Source organism: Myotis lucifugus, unplaced genomic scaffold, assembly GCF_000147115.1.
Source record: "Myotis lucifugus unplaced genomic scaffold, Myoluc2.0 scaffold_445, whole genome shotgun sequence".
NCBI lineage: Eukaryota > Metazoa > Chordata > Mammalia > Chiroptera > Vespertilionidae > Myotis > Myotis lucifugus.
Genome location: NW_005871493.1, coordinates 93,092 through 103,418, shown reverse-complemented (window position 1 = coordinate 103,418; position 10,327 = coordinate 93,092).

Genomic DNA, 10,327 nt, shown 5'->3' with positions numbered 1-10,327 from the left:
TAATATTTTAATAGCCTTTTCAAGTAATTGTGGATATTCTTCTTCAATACTTCTTTGGCAAGTAATAGTTTCGTGAAGGCTAGTTGCAACATAAAATCTGAAACCACATCTGAACTTTTTATTCTGCTACATGAAAACCCATTGGTATGCAGCAGAAACGTTTTATGTATACTTTCCCTTTGTCACATTGAATATTAAAAAGATGTGTCCTCAAGATTGAGGTTTAAGGATAATAATTTTTCAATTCTTTCATCAAAGACATTCTTAAATGAAACTAGCTTTTCTTTTTTTTCTGTTTCTTTTTTTAAATAAGTGTGTGGCAGTGAAAAATACAATGACTGCTATTACACTCTTGATGCCACTGGGTTGTGCTAAGGCGCCAGCAGTTTTATCCACCATTGCCTTTGTGCCACTGGTGCACCTTTTGTGCAAATGTCAATACAGTGAAAAGGGTAAGTAATGTCGTCATATTATTATGAACATAGCTTGGATTTTATAGACCTCCTGCAAGAGTCTCAGTCACTCCCAGAGGGCACAGTCCTCTTAGCATAATTAGGCTTGACCTTATGAGGCTCTCTAGATCTTATCTGGGAAGCTAATGGGCTGAGGGAAGTGCAGGAAGTGTAACTATGGTCAAAACAAGTGAAACTCACAAGAACTGTGTAACTCTAGAAACCACTACCTTGTTTACCTCTCACTATAAAATAAAGGCTCAGCTTGCCTTGGGATCTTTTTCTGTGGCCTCAGCCAGGCACAGGGAAGATCCACGGAGACTAAGGAAAGCTAGAGAGTTCTGAACGCTGTCTCCGTGTAAAACCTTCTTCGCCGACTCGGTCCACACCTTTGGGAACCCCTGGACCGCTGGGGCTGGCCCCCAGCAGGTAAGTAATGTCGTCGTATTATTATGAACATAGCTTGGATTTTATAGACCTCCTGCAAGAGTCTCAGTCACTCCCAGGGGTCCGTGGGCCACACTTTGACAACCATTGAACTAGAGAACTCTGTGGAGGCTCACTGGCTGTTATATTCAGCACTTATCTTGGTTCCTTTTTTAGAAAGATATGTAAATAATTTCTTGGGTTTTTAAGGAATTGGCGCACAATGTGGTTTTCCCAGGCTTGTCATGAATTAGAACTTGTCCTGGCCTGGTTGGTTGGAGCATTGTTCCACGCACCAGAAAGTCTTGGGTTTCACTCCCCGGTCATGGCACGTGCCTAGGTTGCAGTTTCGATCCGCAGTTGGGGGCGGGGTGTACAGGAGGTGGCTGACTGATTGATGGGTGTGTGTACAGTATTTGTGTGTGTTTCCCTCTCTCCCTCTATAAAATAAAATTAAAAATGAATTAGAACTTGATGGATTATATGGAAGTTCCTTTTGAATATCATCAATTAAAATATTGATTTCAGAGAAGAAGGGAAAGGGAGAGATAGAAACATCAATGATGAGAGAGAATCATTGATCCTGCATGCCCCCTACTGGAGTGCCCTGACCAGGAATCAAACTGTGACCTCCTGGTTCATAGGTCGACACTCAACCACTGAGCCATGCCAGCCAGGCAAACACAACATTCTTTATTCCCTTTCCTTGGAGTAAAGAAATACAGAACCCTATTTCTTCTCCCCTTTCCTTCTAGTGAGGGTGGGACTAGAGATGAGCGTTCTCATTTTCTCCCCAGTTACCACACATTTAAAAGATACTCTGCTATAATAAAGTAGTTATTTATTGATGGCTTACTGTATGTTCAGCACTATGTTAAATATCATGAGAAGGTAAGTTGAACTCATTCAGTAAGGCAGCATGTACAGTGTAAAAATGTCTGTTGCTGAGTTCAAAATTGTGCTAAAGAGATCAATATGATTTGGAAGGATTTAAGGTGAGTCAGTAAGGCTAGTAGAAAAAGGGAGATGCTGTAGACAGAATATATCTGGATTTCAGCAAAGCATTTGATAAAATTTCTCAGAATATCTGAAATGTAAGATTTCATACAGTCTCAGCTACTTGTTGAATCATTGCATAGTTGAATGGTCATACCCCAAGAGTACTATCAATGGGTCATTGATGGCTAGGAGCAGGGTCTCTATTATGGGTCTCAGGGCTCTGGCAATTGGCTTATTACGCTATTCAATATTTTTATCAGCAACTTAGATAAGGACATTCAATTAGCATGCATTTATTCAATACTTCCTATGAGTTATATATTCCTACTTGTCCTCAAAAATCAAGAGTAACTAAGATATATCTTTAATTTCAAAGGATAATAAGAGAAACAATCATATAAACAAATAACTGCTAAAATATAAATTCAATATGCTGCTCATAAACAAGGCAAGGGGAGGGTTGTTTGATAATAGGAGTTAAAAAGATCTTAATAGACTAGAAAAGTTCTCTAAATCTGACAAGATAAAAGATGATACTGATAAATATCACAGATCCCACCTGTAGGTATAGAGAAACTTCAGAGGTATATGATGGGAGAGATCTAGTTTAACAGCAGCGTTTGAAAAAAAAAGAAGACTTACAACATTTCTAGCAGTATGGCAGAATACACTACTTGAAAATTCTTCTATACAACACTCAGAAATGCTTAGTAAAGTGTTAAAATAATTCCCTTTAAAACATAGTTAACCTTGCCCTGACTGGTTTGGCTCAGTGTCAGCCTGCGGACTCAAGGGTCCCGGGTTTGATTCCAGTCAAGGGCATGTACCTTGGTTGCGGGCACATCCCCAGTGGGAGGTGTGCAGGAGGCAGCTGATTGATGTTTCTCTCTCATCGATGTTTCTAACTCTCTATCCTTCTCCCTTCCTCTCTGTAAAAAATCAATAAAATATATTTTAAAAAAACATAGTTGACCTTACCCCGAAAAAGTAAGGAAAATCTCTTGGGAGCAAAAGTGAGTAGGAAAATAGAGTTCATTTTCCTACTGTATACAAACTATTTTTCTGAAGTACCCTGTCACTATAGGTAGATCCTATTAGAATGTGAATAAGCATTGAGAAGCTTGTAAGAAATGAGGGAAACCTCCAAGTCCTCACCCCCATTAATTAATATAAATGAACCCTCTCAAACTGGAGTGTGGGGAGTGAATTGTGAGCGAAAATCATTCTAGGGTCAAATGCTAAAACTGAACACTTGTGCTGCAAAGTGAGGAAACCGAAACTGAAACTTCACATTAACCCAAGATCCTAGAAAGCGCTGTAGTTCTCTTTTTCCCCCCAGTATGTGCAGTGTTTTTTTAATTGATTTCAGAGAGAGGATGGGACGGAGAGAGAGAAACAACAATATGCTGCCTCCTGCACACCTCCTACTGGGGATCAAGCCAGCAACCTGGGCATGTGCCCTGACCAGTAATCGAACCCGAGACCTCTTGGTGCATGAGACGACACTCAACCAACTGAGCCACACTGGCCAGGCAGCCCTGTAGTTCTTAGCAGAAACAGAACAACATGGATATTCCAATTTCCATAGATTTATACCAACCAATTATGAGTTTATATTACCCCACACAGAAAAAGGCACCTATAAATGAGATTGAGCAGAAAATGTAAGCAGCAGGTATAAATTACTTCAGGACCGCCCCCCCCCCCCCCCCCCCCCCCCACACACACACACAATACTTCAGATACAGGAACATTGTTGGCTAACAGAATTAAAAAATTAATTAAACTATGTATGAAATACTTAACAAAATAATGAATTTTTAAGAAAAAAATGAGCATGCAAAAAGTGATCATCAAAAATGACAAATCACATATGCAAAAATGAAATAGAATGTTAAAAATATAATCATTGAGATTTTAAACCTAATAAATAGATTAGCGTATTAGACACAGTGAGGAAGAGAGAGTACTAGAAGGTCTGAAGTTATTGTTCAGAATACAGCACAGGGAGATAAGGACAGGAAAAGTATGAAAGGTTAGAGACATGGAGGTTACTTAGAAAGAATGGAAGAGAGACAAATATTTGAAGAATATTCTAGAACTGAAAAAATGTGAATGTAAGTTAAAGTTGGCTACATTTATAAAACGAGATAAATTTTTTAAAATCATCTTGACATATTTTGTAGTAAAACTACAAACTAGAAAGATAAAGAGGACTTAAAATTAGAAAGAAAAATATTACCTGCAAATAAAAAGAACAGTTTTATAGAGACAACAGCAATCTGGGAGCCAAAAGATAGTACAGATAGAAATGAATGTCAACTTAAAATTTGCACCCAACAAAATAATCTGTTAAGAATCAACAAAAACTGAGTTTACCACCAACAGTTTTTTACTTACAGAACTTCTATAAAAGATATACTTAAAGAAGAAGGAAAATACTCCAAAAAGATTTGATTATGAGAGAAGTAAAGGTGAGCAATGAAATTGATAAACATAAGTAAATCTAAACAAACATTGTATGAAATAATAGTAATGTGTAATTCTTAGTCCTAAAAAGACAAAACCAAAATAATGGACTATAATCCTATATAATAAAACCCTAATATGCAAATAGACCGAATGGCGGAATGACCGGTCGCTATGACGCACACTGACCACCAAGGGGCAGATGCTCAATGCAGGAGCTGCCCCCTGGTGGTCAGTTCGCTCCCACAGGTGGAGCGCCACTCAGCCAGAAGCCGGGCTCACAGCTGGTGAGTGCAGCTGTGGTGGCGGGAGCCTCTCCTGCTTCTGTGGCAGCGCTAAGGACCCCCAAGGGGTCCTGGACTGCATGAGGGTGCAGGCCCGGCTGAGGGTATCCCCTTCCTCCAGTGCACAAATGTTGTGCACTGGGCCTCTAGTAGAATATAACTGATGATATTCATGTTCTAAGGCCATTGTGTTATTCAAGAGGGGAGATTTTAAATATTGCCTAACTTTGGATTTTATTAAGAATGTGTAGTAACTAATATTTGGGAGAAAAGTGGAATTCAAAAGGTAACAAAGAAAATTTTTGATCATTGAATATGAATGACAGTACTATAATGTCTATGTATTAAATTAGATAATTTTAAGCATTTTATTGCTCTGCCAAGTGGACCAGTGACGTGAAAACTAGGATGTAAAATGTCATGTTTTATTATAGAACATTGGTTAGTAAATCAAAAAACAGTAAGATAAAATTTGTAGAGGAAGAGTAGGACTTTTTTAAAATGGGAAATTAGATTTGCTTTTAATAGACTTTGTAATATACTTTTTTATTAAATCTTAATTGTTGAAAGTATTACAAATGCCCCCCTTTTATCCCCATTGACCCCTTCCAGGCCGCTTCCACCCCCCGCCCCAGACCTTCACCCCCCTATTGTCTGTGTCCTTGGGTTATGCATATATGCATACAAGTTCTTTGGTTCATCTCTTCCCACCCACCCATCCTCCCTCGCCTTCCCTCTGAGATTCCACAGTCTGCTCTATACTTCTATGTCTCTGGATCTATTTTGTTGATCAGTTTATTTTGTTCATTAGAATCCACATATGAGTGAGATCATGTGATACTTGTCTTTCTCTGGCTGGCTTCTTTTGCTTAGCATAATACTCTCCAGTTCCCTCCATGCTGTCTCAAAGGATAAGAGATCCTTCTTTTTTACTGCTGCTTAGTATTCCATGGTGTAAATGTACCACAGCTTTTTTATTCATTCTGCTACTGATAGGCACATGGGCTGTTTCCAGATCTTAGCTATTGTAAATTGTGCTGCTATTAACATAGAGGTGCATACATTCTTCTGATAGGTGTTTCAGATTTCTTAGAATACTATATATTTTTTTCCTGCTCTAATCTTCACTTCTACTTATTCTGGGCTTTTCTTGTTCTCTTTCTAATTCTTTAAGTTGTAGGGTTAAATAGTTTATTGTTCATTTTTCTTGTTTTTTAGGTAGGCCTGTAGTGCTATAAACTTTACTCTTAGGACTTCTTTTGCTGTGTCCCAGAGATTTTGTGTTGTGTGTTCATTTTCATTTTTTTCCAGGAAGTTTTTTATTTCTTAATCTCATTGGTAACCCATTCATCGTTCAATAATATGCTATTTAGCCTCCATGTATTTGAATGTTTTTGAGTGTTTTTACTGTAGTTGATTTCTGATTTCATTCCATTGTGACCTGAGAAGATGCTTGATATGATTTCAATCTTCTTGAACTTGTAGAGACTGTTTTGTGTGCTCAACATATGAGCTATCTTTGAGAATGACCCATGTGCACTTGAGAAGAATGTGTATTCTACAGCTTTGGGGTGAAATGTTCTATAAATGTCAATTAAATCCATCTGATCCAGTGTGTCATTTAGAGTCATTGTTTCCTTGTTAATTTTTTGTCTGGAAGATCTATCCATTGAAGTTAGTTCCCTACTTTGACTATTGCTATCTATCTCTCCCTTAAAGTCCTCTAGAAGTTTTTTTAATATATACTTAGGTGCTCCTATATTGGGTGCATATATGTTTACCAGGGTTATATCCTTTTGTTGGATCGATCCCTTTAGTATTATGTAATGACCTTTGTTTCTCTTTTGATTGCCCTCATTTTGAAGTCTATTTTGTCAGATATGAGTATTGCTATCCCAGCTCTTTTTTTGCTTTTTTTTTTCATTTCCATTTACCTGGAAAGAATTGTTCCATTCCTTCACTCTGATTTGTGTGAGTCTTTTGTTCTGAGGTGGATAGACAGCATATAATTGGGTCATGTTTTTGTATCCATTCAGATACCCTATGGCTTTTAATTGGAGCATTTAATCCATTTACATTTAAGGTTATTATTGATAGGTACTTATTTACCGTCATTTTAATTCTGTATGCCTATGTTTCTCTCTCTATTTCTTCTCATTACAGTAGTCCCTTTAGAATTTCTTGCAGTGCTGGTTTGGTGGTGATAAACTCCTTTAGCCTTTTTTTTTTTTTTTTGTCTGGGAAGCTCTTAATTTCACCATGTATTTTCAGTGATACCTTGCTGGATATAGTAATCTTGGTTTCAGATCCTTGTTTTTCATTACCTTGAATACTTCATGCCATTCCCTTCTGGCTTGTAGAGTTTCTGATGAGAAATCAACTGACAGCCTTATGGGAGCTACTTTGTAGGTAACAAATTACTTTTCTCTTGCTGCCTTTAAGATTCTCTCTTTGTCTTTAATTTTTGGCAATTTCATTATGATGTGTCTGGGTGTGGGCCTGTTTGGATTCTTCTTGCTTGGGACTCTCTGTCTTGTGAACTTGTGTGACTTTTTCCTTCACCAGGTTAGGGACGTTTTCTGCCATTATTTCTTCGAACACCTTCTATCCCTTGCTCACTTTCTTCTCCTGGCACTTCAGTTATGTGAATATTATTACATTTCATGTTGTCCCACAGCTCCCTTAAGCTTTCCTTTTGTATTTTAATTGTTTTTTTTCTTTTTGGTTCTCTGATTGAGTGATTTTTTTTTTTACTATCCTGTCTTTTATTCACTGATCCGATCCTCAGCTTCCCCTAATCTGCTGTGTATTCCTTCCAGTGTCTTCTTTATTAGTGCTATGTCATTCTTTATTTCCAACTGTTCATTTTTCATAGTTACTATATCTTTTCTCATGCTGTTGAGCATCTTTGCCGTCATTATTCTGAACTCTATATCAGATAAGTTTCTTATCTCTATTTTATTTATCTCTTCTTCTGGAGAATTCTCTTGTTCTTTCATTTGGGGGTTGTTTTTTTATCTCCCCAATTTGGCTGCCTATTTGGGTTTGTGTCTATGTATTAGGTAGATCTGCTACAACTCCCAATCTCTAGTGGAGGACAATATCAGATGCTGTTTCTGATTGACCTTGAGTACCCTGTCTGGGGCTATCAGCAATCCACAGCTTTTGCCTCTCTCTGCTGGGGCTGCATGGTTAGAAGGACCAAGATGTCCATGAGGGTCTGTTTCTTCTAGCCCCGGGCCCAGAAATGGATCAGGCAAAGACTCAGAGCCTCCAGAGATCACCTTTGCCTGCAGTGTGATTGGTATTATCCTGATTGGCCTCAGGCTATGACCACAGGGTGGGGCGACTGCCTTTCTCCCCCCCCCCCCCGGGCCAAAACCACCTAAATAGCAAAGGTCCATAAGAGAAAGATGTCCTCCGCAGCCAGCGTGAGGGAATGACTCAGCACAAGAAACCGGGATGGCTGCCCTCTGAGTTCGAACCCCAGAGCCCCCAACCTTGGACACTCCTCACACAGCTCCAATCCACTCTGCCCTCCCTCTGCCAGAGCTCAAGGTGAATAGCTGCACACGAAATTTTGTGTGTTGGCCCTTTAAGAAGGTGCCTGCATTTCCAGCAGTCTCTGGCTGGCAGGCAGCAACCCTGCTGCTTTTCACAGCCAGGTGTTATCTGGGCACCTTTCTCAGTTCTGGTGCTCTGGGCTGGGGAGCCCTACTTGGGGTTTAGACCCCAGAGTTCTCAGTAGGAACCCCCCACAGCTGAGATATCCCCAGATCTTCAGCTACTGTCTGTGCAAGCACAGCCACCCCTCTCACACCTCTGTACTTCCTACCAGTCTCTATGCAATCTCCACTTTCTGTCCTTGATTATCAGGGTTCTCTCCAGCTAGTCTTCAGCTGATTCTTCAGAGTGTTTTTTCTGTGTTTTAGTTGTATTTCTAGTTTGTGAGACTGTCAGTGTAGCTTCTACTTACTCCACTCCATTTTTAATCTCTAATATACTTTTTTAAAAATTGATTTTATGCCCTAGCTGGTTTGGCTCACTGGATAGAGCGTCGGCCTGGGGACTGAAGGGTCCCAGGTTCGATTCCAGTCAAGGGCATGTACCTTGGTTGCAAGCACATCCCCAGTAGGGGGTGTGCAGGAGGCAGCTGATCGATGCTTCTCTCTCATTGATGTTTCTAACTCTCTATCCCTCTTCCTTCCTCTCTGTAAAAAGTCAATAAAATACATTTTTTTAAAAATTGATTTTATATAGAGAGAGGAACATTGATGTGAGAGAGAAACAGTGATCAGTTGCCTCCCATACGTGACCGTACTGGAAATTGAACCTACAATCTAGGGTATGTGCCCTGACCGGAAATCAAACCCACACCTTTTTGGTGTACGGGACGATACTCCAAACAATTGAGCCACTCGGCCAGGGCTATAATATACTTCTTAGAGCAGTTTTGGGTTTATAGAAAAATTGAGTGGAAAGTAGAGTTCTCACATACCTCCTTGTTCACAGTTTTCTTTGTTATTAACATGTTATTAGCATTATTGTAGTATATTATTAGCATTATTTGTTATTAGCATTATTGTAGTAATATTACAATTGATGAGCAGTATTGATACATTAATATTAACTAAAGTCCACTGTTAGTGTTATACAGTCTACAGTATGGGTTTTGACAAATGTATAATGACATGTATCAATCATTACAATATCATACAGACTAGTTTCACTGCCCTAAACATCCCCTGGTTTCAGCCTATTCTTCATCCCTTTCTTCCCACCCCCCCCCCCAAAAAAAAAAAAAACCTCTTGGCAACTACTGCTCTTTTTATTGTTTCTATAATTTTGCCTTTTCCTGAATGTCATGTAGGTGGAATCATACAGTATGTAGCCTTTCAGACTGACTTTTTTTTTCACTTAGTAATATGCATTTAAGGTTCTTCTATGTCTATTGTGGCTTGGTAGCTCATTTCTGTTTATCACTGAACAAGATTCCATTGTCTGTATGTACCATAGTTTATTTACCCATTCTCCTACTGAAGGACACCTTGGTTGCTTCCAAGTGTTGGCAATTCTGAGTTAACCTGCTGTAAACACTCATGTGCAGGCTTTTGTGTAGATGTGTTTTCAGCTCATTTGAGTAAATACCAAGGGACACAATTGCTGAATCATATAGTAAGAGCATGTTTAGTTTTGTAAGAAACTGCCAAACTGTTTTCCAAAGTGGCTGTACCATTTTGCATTCCCATCAGCAATGAATGAGAGTTACTGTTTTTTCACATCCTTGCCAGCATTTGGTGTTTTCAATGTTTAGGGTTTTAGCCATTCTAATAGGTGTGTAGTAATATCTTACTATTGTTTTAATTTGCATTTCTTTGATAATATAAATTGTTAGGCATCTTTTCTTATGTTTATCTGTCATCTGTACATCTTTGGTGAGGTTTCTGTTCAGATCTTTTGCCAATTTTTTTATTGGGTTGTTGTCAAGTTTTAAGAGTTCTTTGTATATTTTGAATACCAGTCTTTTCTTAGATATATGTTCTATAAGATTTTCTCCCAGTCTGTAGCTGGTCCATATAGTCTCTTTAAAAAAATTAGTTTCTATTTGTACATGCAATTCCTACCAGCAGTGAAAATTTTAAGAACTAGTAACATATAATGAGGCGGGGTGGGGAACCCTAAGATTCCTAAAGTTCC